This window comes from Mauremys mutica, chromosome 1 (assembly GCF_020497125.1).
Source record: "Mauremys mutica isolate MM-2020 ecotype Southern chromosome 1, ASM2049712v1, whole genome shotgun sequence".
In the NCBI taxonomy this organism is placed as follows: domain Eukaryota; kingdom Metazoa; phylum Chordata; order Testudines; family Geoemydidae; genus Mauremys; species Mauremys mutica.
The window spans coordinates 212,194,537-212,208,276 of NC_059072.1; positions in this window are offsets into that span (position 1 = coordinate 212,194,537).

Genomic DNA, 13,740 nt, shown 5'->3' on the forward strand with positions numbered 1-13,740 from the left:
ACAGACAGTCATTGAAATTAATGGTCAGTTTGGAATCCTTGAGTCTTCTTGTTCCGCATCCATCATCTGTAGAGTTTCCTCTGATGATTGTTCTCTCTGAGGAACAAACTGTAGAGGTCAACAGTTTCTGTGGAACTCTCCACTGTTGGTATTGATGAGATATGATCTGGGAGCTGAAATCTTTCTTTTCACAATAGCTGGAGTTGTCCATTCTTTTTCACCATCTAATTTGACATGAACACGGTCACCAGTTTCTAGACCTGGCACTTCCGAGTGACATTTGTTGTAAGAGTGTTCATAGGCCCTTTTGAAACCCTATTTGACTACTTTCTTTATGTCTGGCCACTTTGGAAATCAGTTATTTTCCAAAGTTGGAACTATAGTTCTGAGTTGTCTTCCCATCAGAAGCTGTTCTGGACTACATCCAGTAATGTGTATATATATATACATATACAGACATACATACCTATCTCATAGAACTGGAAGGGACCCTGAAAGGTCATTGAGTCCCACTCCCTGCCTTCACTAGCAGGACTAAATACTGATTTTGCCCCAGATCCCTAAGTGGCCCCCTCAAGGATTGAACTCACAACTCTGAGTTTAGCAGGCCAATGCTCAAACCACTGAGGTATCCCTCCCCAGTAGCTGCTATTGGTGCTGATCTGTAACTCAGAAGAGCAAGGAATGGATCTTCATGCTGTAGGATTTTCTTGGCTGCCTGTACAGCTCTCTCAGCCTCTCCATTCACTTGCAGGTAATATGGGCTGTAAGTAATATGATCAAAGACTTAAATTCAGATGCAGTGAATTGTGGTCCATTGTCCATCACTAGTTGTTCTGGAATACTGAAGTGCACAAACACTTCTTGGTAACACTGCAATAGGTTATGTCTGTCAAGTACATTATTTCTATATACCTGGAAATACAGTCCACGGTGACCAGGTAACGATGTCTTCTGAATTCACAAAAATCTGCAGCTAGTCTCTTCCAAGGTCTGTCTGATAATGGCTGGTTGGTCCATTCATGGTATTTAGTTAATCTTTGATGTCCTTCATGGATGAGATTTAGGATTTCTTCTCTCATTTTGTTTTGGATAATGATGCAATTGCTATTAGTCATGAGTCTGTTGAACTCAATTGTCTCTTGTCACTTTCTTAGTGTCCTTTAGATTCCAGGGTCAGTAGCCCCAATATAACTTAGAACTTTCTGAAGTTGCGTATACATCGAGGATGTTTTTGTAGATGGAGTAGTCTCTTTTCTAACACTGGCCTGTATGTGTCCACAGCATCCACATATGCCTTGACATCATCTTCGAGCTCATGGGTAGTAGAGTGCGATGCTGGGCTCCGTGACAGTGTCTGCTACTACCAGATTTTTCTCAGGAACGTATTTAGCAATTGGGTTGAATCGCATTAACCTTAGCAATAGACATTGGCATCTCAGGGGTGCTTGATCTAGGTCTTTTCTGTTGATGAAGGTTACAAGTGGTTTACAGCCTGTTATCTGTGTAAACAAATCCAGTCCGCACCGACATCTGTAAATGTTCTCACATGCCCACATGCTTGCCAGGTACTCCTTTCCAATTGGTGCATATCGCCTTTTTGGCTTCTGTGAGTGTGCGAGAGCGAAATGCAACTGGCTTCCACTCAGAGTCAGGATGTTGCAGCCATACACTACCTAGGCCAGAGCTGCTCGCATCCCCACTGACCACTGTGGGTTTGTTCACATTGTAGTACTTGAGAACTGGAACTGTTGAAATCATTTTGTTTACCCTTTTGAAGGCGATTTCTTGATTTGGCCCCATAGCCAAGATGTGTTAGAACTTAACAGTTTATTCAGTGGTTTTGTCACAGTAGAAAGGTCTTGTAGGTGTTGGCTAAGGTAATTTATCATCCCTAGTACACTTTTCAGTTCTGGTATATTAGTTGATCCTTTTAATTCTTGAATTGCTTTTACTTTCTGTTATACCCTTGGGGCAGCCGGTGTAGGAAGCAATCACTTGAGGCCAGAGAGCAGACAGCTAACCAAAACCTCCATTTTATTTACAGAAACAGAGAGCTCACCCAGCCGGTTGAAACCGGCTGAGCTAACCCATAATAATCTAACTCAGTTGCCATAGCAACAAAAACCACGACAACCAAATACACAACACTTTCTCAGGACTAGGTTTGATTCCATCTTTGTTTATTGTCTATCCCAAAAACTCAGTTTGGGAGTAGCTTGTTTAGCTTCAGTCCAGACTGTCTGATTAGGCTTAGGATCATGCTGAGGGTTTTGTTATGTTCCTCCATTGAAGATCCATATATCAGACTATTGTCTCAGAAGACTACAAGTCCATTTGTGTTTGTTAACAATTCTGCCATCTTTCTTTGGAAAATTTCAGGTGCACCGGTAATTGCAAAAGGTAATCTTCGAAAGCTAAATCTTCCAAATGGTGTGGTAATTGTTGTCAGTTTAGCACATTCTTTGGCTAAAGAAATTTGCCAGAATCTGCTTGAGGCATCCAGCTTGGAGAATACTGTAGCTCCTTTCACTTTGGGGAGGAATTTTTTTTTCCATTTTCCATGCCATTGGTTCAGATATTTTCTCAAGTCTGCCAATCCACTCCATTCTTTTTAACGCAGTTTCCACATTATCCAGTACAGTAATGGGATTGGAATCCTGTGAAGCATATGTACATTATATGGTTCAGAATTGTCTTCAGGTTATTTGTACTGGATCGCCTTTCAAAAGTCCAATATCACCAAATATTCCATTGAGTTCTTCCACGTTTTTCACTAAGCCCAACATAGCTGCCATGCTATGGCTGAGAAGACTGTTGATCTATGGTCCTTTGATCACATATGAAGATAAAAGCTATTCATTCAGAGTGTAACTTGTTTCTGTAGTGAACTGACCCATGCAGTTCAGAATATCTCCTGGGCTAGTCAGAGCCGTGTCACATGACTTCAGTTCTGGGATAGGTAAGTCTCTTCTGAGATGACTGTGATGTCAACTCTTGAGTCAGTTTTAACGTCAATAGTCTTGCCGTGAATATTCAGTTTCACCATCCAGGCAGACTCTATGTTATCACAAGTGATAAATCCCAGAAACAATGGTTCTTGATTGTCTGTAATATGAGTCAATACCCTGATTGCGTTGGTATGGCGAATAGCTGCAAAATGTCCATAATTTATGCATTTATTGCACCATGCACCTCTGGCTGGAAATACATCATGTCTTGTGATATGACTTTTTCCACATCTTGTACCCTTAGCCTAAGAGTTCTCTCTCCTTGTCTCAGAGGTGTTATGATAATGACTTTTAACACTCAAGCATCTATTTATAGCTTCTACGCTAGTTTCAGGTTTTTCAAGTTGCTCCTGCCTTTTGTTCTGTGGTTTGATTAATTCTGACAGTTTTGCTATCTGTATAGCTGTGGCTAGGGTTAAATCTCTCTTCAGTTGTAGCTGTTGTGAAAGGTTTTTATCTGTTAACCCAATAATCAGCCTGTCTCTGATATTTTCATGTTTTGCATTCCCAAAAAGCACAGTTTTCAGCCAATGTATGCAAACATTCAACATTGCGAATTTTCTGATGACGTTCTCTCATAAACCACATTTCTCTGCAGTATAATGTATGCATCAAACATAGCCAGAATGCTTTCATAGTCAATTCTCTGGGGGCACTGAAGAGTGGCATATTGATGAGATCCCACAACCTGTCTGTAACCTTCGTTTCTTTATTCCTTCTGTTTCTGTTTTTAATTTACTCCTGACACCATGTTATGTTCTTCTGTACGAGATATGGACTTGCTACAGCACTTGCTTATGCAACCCAGATGTGTTCCTTATAAGATCCTTTAATGATCTGCTAGATATAGCTGAGTTCATTTACATAAGGTATTTCACACAGTGCCACATGCTGGTGGAACAGTATAATACAGTTTAGCATTCCATTGTGGCACACTTGATTCTGCATAGTGTGGCAGAAATAAGTTCAGACAAGATGTGAAGAGCAGGACAAGGAGCATTAAGGCATTAACGAGAGTGCTGCTTTGTGGGCCTGGTAGCAGGAGTCAGGCCAAGGAGGAGAGGGAGTGTGTCAGTGCTTCATTTACATTCTGAGGATTTCACAAAAGCCCATGTGCTTGCCTAAACCCTCTTCACACACTGATCTCAGGATTAAGGGAGTGGGTGAGCAAGAGGTTTGGAGACTTCCACTCAGTGGGAAGGACTATACCTTTTCATTTTACTATACTATACCTGGTTCATTTTACTTGCTCCTAGGCACACCTTCCCCTGGCATTTCTGCTGGAGCATGACAAACATGTGCGCCCTCCTGCAGACTGACTCTGCAAAGGCTTTCAGGATCAAGGCCTAAATAGGAAGACGGATGCTTAATGGGGATGGAAATTCCACTCAATGGGGGTACCCTGAGGTGATTCAGTGGTGCTTAGGCCCTTTCTGCATCGCGTGTTGGCTTGGGCTCTTTGCTCCACTATCAACAGTGTTCAGTCTCTCCACAGCTGTGATATGTGGAGAAAGTGTCTGAATTGCTTCCCCACTGCCTGCTTGTTTGTTCCTTCCCCACCAAGTGCATATGCTTCCTTCTTAGCCAGGAGCCTCAGTGCCAGTCACAGCCCCATATTCAGCCTCCCTGCATCTTTTAAAACCAAAGGCAATCAGAGCTGTTCCTGGACACAGTGATACACTCCAGGGAGGAGAGTGGCCTTGTGTTTGTACAGAATAAGCACAGATGTCATAAATGTATCTTACCACAAATTCATGGATTGCATTGTGAAGGAACGGTGCATGCCTGGTAAGATTACAGCCACGCTGTTTTAGAAATTGTGTGGGGATTTTTTTAAACCAGCAATCATGAGCTTGCTTGGAATGAAAATCATTGTCATACAAACTGAACAGGGGGAGGTCGGAGCCACCTCCTCCCCCACAGAGACGGCAAAATCTGTGTAACGTGCTGTTCCTTTAGCACTAAGTGTCAAAAGGCATGCCAGAGCTAAAGAGGAAAACTTGTCCGTGAATACTAATGGCAGCAAGATTTCCACATTCCCAAGAACTTGGCTTCTATAATCCTCCAAATCATCTCTCTCTCTCTCAAAATAAATAAATAAATAAATAAATAAAACAGAGAATGAGACAGGAAATGGGGCCCAATCTATGAAGTTCAGATCCTGATGCAAAAACTGACCCTGAATTCAGGGGGTGTTTGAATTTAGGGTTCTGGTAATTAAAAGAGTGATCCCAGCTGGAGTCTGAAGCCAGATATAACCTCCCCTGAAATTTCAAGGGGGTTCTTAATATAGGCTGCTAATTCAGGCTTGTCTCTCAGAAGAAGCAAAACATTACAAAGATAATGACTCCTTTAAATGGAATAAGCAAAGAGCTACAACTACAATACAGGATTATGAATGTATGGAATTTAACTCTATGTGATGCTCCATTAGGGCACAAGACCAATCTCCAATTTTTAAAAACAGCCCTTTATCTTGTACAAATAGCTCTATATTGTACACTGTCCAATATCCCTCGCCCCACGCCCTTTACTTCCCCTGGCTGCAAGCAGCTCTCTTTCTGACACTGAATGCATCAGCAGCAGAACTGCCTGAAGAAAGCTCTGTGTAAGCGCAAAAGCGTGTCGCTCTCACCAACAGAAGTTGTTCCAATAAAAGATATCACCTCACCCAGCTTGTCTCTCTAATATCCTGGGACTGACACGGCTACAAGTACAAGTATGTTGGGCAATGGGAATCCTGAAATTCTTGTCGCTTCCTGTTGTCAATGTCTGATGACACTCAAGTTGAGGAGCGGAATTCTCTTGTAATTTCATTGATACCAATGGATTATACCAGTAAAGAATTCGCCCTGGGATTTTTGTTATGGATTTTCTGTAAAAGTAACGTTTAAAAGCACCAAACGCAGAGTCACATCATCTCTCAGTCCGAGCTTTGCCTTTCACTCAAGATCCTGTCCTTTGCACTGGGCAGGTTGGAAGCTCCTCTGTGTGAACTTCAATTTCCACACATAAATGCATGTGCCCTGCTGCCTTTTCTGTATGTCCAACCCTGCCACGTGCATCAAATGGCCCGATGTGAAGACTTGACTCAAGCCAAAGGGATTTCCCTCCCAAAGATGGGATTATTAAAACCAGCAGGGAGCTGTTCTATGCAGAATATTGTACAAACATTCTTGAAGCCACACAACAAGGTCTGCGAATGCAGTTTCCCCACATATAAATCTCAGAGGCCACCCTTTTCTGCTGAAATTCCCATACGAGGTGGCTTTGAGGGAAGAGGTCTCCAAGAGATTTTTCTCCCAGAGATCCCCACAAATCATCCCATAAAGGAGTAGGTTTGCCCAGGGCCGGTGCAAGGATATTTTGCGCCCTAGGCAAATCTTCCACTGTGCCTCTCCTCCCCCCGGAGCATCGCTTATTATAAACTTTCAAAAATGAATACAGTGGAGTCACAGCTTATGCAGGGGTTAGGTTCTAAGGTCAGCGCGTAAGAGGAAAATCACATATAGTGAAAATTACCATAAAGGACAGTACACACAGTACACACTATACACTAGAACAGGGGTCCTCAACCTACAGCACGCATGCCAAAGGTGGCACGTGAGCTGATTTTTTTTTAATGGCAGGCTGCAGTTCCCGGCCACCGTTGAGCCTGCTGCCGGCCTGGGGTTCTGGTCACTAGCAGGCTGAGTGGGCTAACGGCCAGGAACTTGCTGCCAGTCTGGGGTTCCGTCTGCCAGCTCCTGTCAGCCAGGGTCCAACTCCCAGCCGCCGGCCCCACTCAGCCCCCAATCCTCAGAAAATCGTGAAAGCTGTAATTTCAACTGGAGATCAAAGCCGAACTGGGTATGATCCAGGGGCTTTTGGAGAACAGGCTGAGTGTGAGGCCCTCCTTTGGCATATCAGAAATATCCCTGTCCCCAGTCCTTGTTGATGGTTAGTGAGCACAGTTCAGTGGTGGGAGGACCTGCCAGCAGAGATCTTCAGACCTGTCCTGGCCAGCCGGCAGCGCCTACCTTCTTTCCAAGATAACTGGGTCAGCACAGCTGGTCTTGAGTGATTTATATTTCACATTAACATTGTCCCATCACTGGGTGCTTCTAAGACATGCAAATCCCAGAAGCAGACAGGGTTGCATGTACACAAGTTGCACAGTGGAGCACAGCTTGCTATGCTGGGAAGCAACATGAAGAGAGAACTGCAGAGAAACATACTCAGAGCCCGAGAATAACCCCACTCTCAAGGAGTGGGTCCAGCAGCATCAGAATAGCCTGAAAAGCAGAAGCTGCATTACAGGAAGGATTGAGGCAGGGGAACAGCAGGGAAGGGGCACCCCTCCCCAGAACAAAGCATATTTCATATGGGAATGAGAGAGAGAGACCTAGATGATCAGAGCGAGCTTTATAAACAAACACAGACACATGAGGGGCGAGTAAAAAGAAGTGCCCTGAAAGCAGCAGGTGTCAACCATTTTGAGGCTAGTTTTTAACAAGCTAAACCTGGAAGAAGGGAATGAAGAAATAGCTCTGTCTTCCCCGTGTTCCCTTTTCAGTGTGATGTGTGTTCTGAGTCTGATGAGTCATCACTTGGTGCCTGCGACACTGACATGTTGGATGTCCAAGGAGAGAAGCTGGGCAGCTTCTGCCAGCATAGCCAGGGTACAAGCCAACAGCACTGGGAATGGAGCCTTTGTCTCTACGCACAGAGCTCCACCAGCAGCCCATCCTGTCCTTCACCTGCTGGTGCATATCTAGCCTCATGTGCTCAGGAGTGGCAGCTGTCCATCTGAATGGCTCCTGCCCCCTCATATCTGGGACATCCCTTCCACAGGGTGGGGAGGCTTCTCCCTTTCCAAACCTTGCTGGGACTCAGACCCTTCCCCCTCAAAAGGGTGCTGTATTGGAATGTCCAGTAGGGCCCTTGTAGATGTTTCCTGCGTTTTTGTCTCTTTCCCGGGGTGGGGGCTATCTGGCCCCACCATTTGTAAATCATGACCGATATCTACCTACCCTTCAGGGGTATTGTGAAGACTCATTCAGTAGTAGTTAGAAAGGGCTTTGAGCTCCTCAGCTGGAAGGCACTACAGCCGTCATTAGTAAATGTTGAATGGCAAACAACACCGATAAAAAATGAGGGAGCTATGGCACCAAAATGAGGCCAATTGCATTCCATGGCCTGGGAACCTAAAGCTTCTTTCTGACCTGATGTCTACCTGCCTCATGCATCACTTGGATGACAGCAAAGTTATTTTTTTTTCTGACAGGATCCAGAAACTGGGTCACTCTCAATGAAAATCTATAACAAATCCATCTGGGATTAGGCAGGCCATTGAAAGGTGGTAACACGGGGTATTCATCATATGTGCCCTGAACAAATGTCTCAGTGCCACACACAGTAAACAAACCAGGGGCACATTTTTTGCGGCAATACCGTAAGCAAAGGGGTTGCTATGCCACAAGTTGCATGCCGCACCAGAGGATTTCAGCAGCAACACCGACAGAAATATTGAAACATTCCAAAGGTATAATTAATTTACGTGATTAAAAAAAATCCCTTAAGAGCGAATGGAATTAACTTTTAGGAGTTCAGCATGATTTTTGTTTTTAAAAACAACCACAATCAGCTCTTCTAAAACAACAAACAACAAACAACAACAACAACTCAAGCCAGGCTTCCATGATCTACAAGGTTCCAGCATGCATATGGCCTATACATATGCTGCATTAACGTGACTGCTTGCACTGGACTACATTATTGAAAGGGGGAAATGAAAACCTAGCATTAATGCAGCATTCTGTGTCAGGCTGTCTGTTTCATCCTAATTCTCAGCTCTTTCCTTCTTTGGGAGGCAAGTGCAGCTGTGAGGATGTAAACAGTTATAAATCAATGCCAATTCAAATCTTTCCAGCAGTGTGGTTCCCTGATCAGAACTAATAAGCAGATCATTAATGAATTAGAGAATAGGAGCACTTTCCTTAAGTTGGGCAGCAGGACATACGTACAACCAAATCCTTGTCTAAGCTGCAGAGGGAAGTTTTCACTTTAAAATGATAGCACTCTGGAAACTATTAACCCCCTAAACCCTAAATTCCCTTTATGTCTGCCCCAGGCAGCAATCTCTGATCCCCCCCTACCCGCCTGCCCGCCTCCCCCCACTACCTGCTGGTTAATGATCCATTATCATGTGCCAGTTAACCTCCTCCTATTCCCCAGATGATAGCAGCTCTGAGAAGTGATGCCCTTTTGTTCAGCCTGCATTGAGATCTGCAAACTTATTGTTAGTTACTGCATCTGGGATTTCCAGCTCCACCAACAATGGCAGGAGTTCCCCGGGGTCTCCTGATGGGATAAAGTTTATCCCCTCCTTATTTCCTTAGCCAAAGACTATCTAAACTACGTAGTTTTTATATAATTTTAAACACTACTCCTCCCTGTGTAATCTCAATGCAAATGAATTAAAAGTTTATTCTTCCAATGCTCAAAACTTATGCACTTTCTTTTATTTCTTATTTAAATCATATACTGTTTTCAACTAAACCTTTTATTTCCTCCCAATTATTATTTCTGGTGTGTTTTCCAGAGCCTTACAACATGGCATCTGATTATACATAAAGCTTCGGAATAAAGCCCTGTTTTTCCCTTCATTAAGGGCACAAAGGATTCCTGTGTGAGCCAAACATTACTTTGTGATTTAATGCAGCTTTACATTCTAAATCGCAGCCTGGCTCTCTGCAAAGCAGATTTTGGAGTGACTCAATGCATTTTCTTGCTGCCAGCACCCTTTGCAGATTCCAGCCAATTCTTTTACTACCCAGAATTAGCATTTGATTAAGCGGTGCCATTGCATTCAGAGTCTTACCACCAACTCCAAGCTCTGGCAGGACCACAGTAATCTCTGAAGAACGAATGGCAAGAAAGGGCACATGGTACTCCGCAAACGGAAAAATGGTATGCTCTAAAAAAAGTGAGACACATATCCTGAGAGACAGACAGAAAGTGGGGGAGGGAAGAGTTGTGGAAGTATCATAGACAAATATGGAAAAGACCATTAGATCATCAGATACATCCCCCTACAGAGGCAGCATAGAGACCCCTGAAAGAAGCCCCTAAGTATTACAGGATATTGTCCCCCAAAAAAGATATATCGGATATTAAACTGATAAGTATAGACACTGCACTTGATCTCAGCCAAACAGAGAGGATGTATGTGTGAGTGAGAACAACAATATTGATCAAGACATCCCACCTTTTTGATGTTACCAGCTCAATCTATTTCCAAATTGGTGCTAGAAATGTTTCTCACCATTGGCATGTTTATGTATGGAATGATCAAATTTAAAGATTTCTTATTGAAACAAATAGATCAAAATGGTGACACCATCTTCAAAAGAAAACATAGGTCTAGTTCAGAAACCCGAGGGCTACTCTTCACAAACTGCCATGTTACTACATCAGTGTTATTTCATTACAGGGCAACATACTTGTCCCAACAGCTTCTTCTTTATCCTGGGTCTAATTCCTCTTCAGAATGATAGAAATTGCACAACCCACGATAGCCGTGGCTTCAAACATCAAACGCCATCCCCATTATGCAAACATGCAATTGCAAAGTTAATCAAATGGATGTTATATATAGAAAGAGTGAGTGAAGGTACAGGATGCTATAAAGGTTTTATTGCTAGGAGTCTGGGACTATCACGTTACTCACAAATAGTGGAATCACAAATGAGTTACCATACCGGCCTTCCCAAGAAGATGGTAATAATACTTTATGGCATCTCTCCATTTAAGTGTTGCCACATTTGGCTTTTTTGTGGTCCTTAAGTTTCCCTTTAACTTTTCCCCTTCAAAGAACCATGGCAATATTACTGTCTTTAGCATAATTTCTAATTGTGTGTGCTTCTGTATTTTCTTATGGCCAATCTGACAGGTAATACCTGATTGAGTGCTCAACACCTTTGACAAATTACATCTGAATTTGTCCCCAAAAGGGAGAAAAGCCAGAGACTTCATGAAGTCCACTAGAGATTTCATTATTGCTATCCATTGTATACGGAAAATGCTCAGTTACTACTGTGAGCAATAGTGCTATGAAACCCTAAAACCAGATAGCTTAGATACTGTGAAGACACAAGAGCCTACATGTACCAAGCCGGGCACTCAAAAGCCAAGATACCCAAATTAATGGACCTGAGAATATTTTGGTCTAAGTAAATCACTCAACATCAATGGTAGAGCTGGGATTAGAAAGTAGGAGTTCCTGGCTCCCTATGTGATCTCAGTTCTAAAAACCATACTAGTTCTGTGAAAACTACATGAATTCCTGGATTTTTTCCTTTTGTAACAGACTAAAGGAACTTTTTAAAATTTTCTTTTTTAATGTCAGCATCAAGAAAAGAAAAAGGCAGCACCGTATATTGTCTTTGCTAAAAGGAGAGGTGAGGTTAGTTTATCCCAACTGAGTTTTCTGTGCAGAATATCTACAGCAACAGGAAAGAGTCTTGTTGAACATGTGTGTAGGATTCTCTACAACTCTGACATCACCGCTCAGTGGAAAATCTTTTTATAATCCACCACCCCGCCTTTAAAGAATGAAACAAATCCTTTCCCCCGATTACAAATGATTTGTTTTCATGGCAAGCCCAAAGCAATCCAGCACCATCTAGTTTGGTAGGAGTTAAGAGTCAGCTTTGAAATGCAGCAAAAATATTGTAAGAAACTTTTTACCACATTCACACACAATGGAAGTTAGAACAATAGTTTCCATATATAGAAAGAAACTAAAGAGAGAGGCAAACAGCTGTTTTATCAGGACTTTGCACAGGACTGGGAGGCAGGAATACCAGAGTTCCAGTTCTGGTCTGATGCTGATTACTTTCTGGGGCCTTGGACTAGACACAGCATCTCTCTGACTCAGTTTCTCCATCATCTGTAAAGCAGAGATATTACTTCCTACAGTACATGCCTGTAAAGTGCTTGAACATGAAAAGTATTGTTGCCAAAGACTGGGCAGATATTTATCTACACTTCATCAAGAAGGTTTACTTGGTTCTGCCTCAGAGGAGGGACCTGGACTTGACTTTTCAAGGCCCCTTCCAGCCCTATATTTCTATGATTCTATGAAGACGCAAGCAAGCATGGTCACAGAACAATTCTCCACATAATGTGCACAAGTGGACAAAGGACTTGGGGTGCAATTGTTCCAATCTAATAAGATTCCTTCAGTGAATGTGAACAACATACTGTACACACAGACTGGTCTAACATTAGGAAAATGACCCTTAGGTCCTTTGTGCACTGGGTACATTTTTCCTAAAATTCAAAAGCAGGTTTAACTAACAGTTACGGCTCTGACCACTAAAGCCTTGTCTACATTTTGGGAAAGATTGACCCAGGCACAATAATTCCTTTAGGATCAAATTGTCCTTCTGATTCTGCTGTGGGGCTATGCATATGTACGAGATGAATCAGGCAGGCCCTTTTTGCTTATATCACATTGAAGAGAGAATGTTCATTGTCTAAGCCCCATTGATCGAAGGAGTTCCAGCCTGAAGTGTATATAGACAGCCAGAAAGTTGGGTCTGAAGCTATCACAATTGGAGCAACAAAACAGCTAATTGGATGGTATTTTGTCTTATCCCTATTCTGTCAGTGTTGTTGTTGTTGCTGTTTTAAACTGCCCTTATGATGCTTCTAGACTGCTGAGACGCAACTTATTTTTGCAGAGCAAGGACAGTTATGATACTTTGTGTTACTAATTCTGTAATTTATGTTGTTTATGCTGGCAGGAAAATCCGAGAGGTGTTTGATCTCATCCAGTCTCCTGAGGCTGTTTACAAATATTTGGCAATATTACTATGATTATTTATGGCTAAAGGTTCCATCGAGGATCAGGGCCCTATTATCTTTGGAGCACATGCGCACACGCGTGAACACATACACACACGGAGGAGAAGGACAGTCCCTTCCCCAAGGGGCTTGCAATCTAAATAGAGAAGATATGGAAAAGACATGCAAAGTGCAAACTGTTTTTGGCTGCTTATGGTGTAGGGACTGGTGAAGACAGAAAGGCACACAGGAATAGACGCTGACATCCCATCTTTTCCGTGGGTGCTTGACCTCCACTCTGCCCCCAAACCCCGCCCCTTCCATGAGACCCCACCCCTTCCCTGTCCCTTCCCCGCCCCCATTACAACCTCTTCCTCAAAGTCCCCACCCCAACTCTGCCCCCTCCCTGCCCCTATTCCAGCTCCTTCCCCAAATCCCCACCCCAGTTCCTCATCTTCCTTGCCTCCTCCCCTGAGTGTGCCACGTCCCCGCTTCTCTCCACCCCACACTCCCAGAGTGTGCACATAGCTGTTTGGCGGCAGCCAGGCAGGAAAGGCTGGGAGGTAGGCGGAGGAGCAGGGCGGGGTGCTTGGGGGGGATGGGGATGGGGATGGGGAGGGGGAAGAGAAGGTGGGGAGGAAGGAGATTGGCTGCCGGTGGGTGCAGAGCACCCACTAATTTTTCCCCATGGGTGCCCTAGCCCTGGAGCACCCACGGAGTTGGCACCTATGCACACAGGTGTGGGGAGAAGAAGGGATGGAGGGAGGGAAGGGTTGAGGGGAGGAGAAGAGAAAAGATAGTGAAGATGGAGGAACATGAAAAAGAAGGGGGGGAAATGTCAGGGAGGTTGTGGGGGAGCAGGAGTGGGCAGAGAGAATGGGGTAGTGAAGCAAAGTGA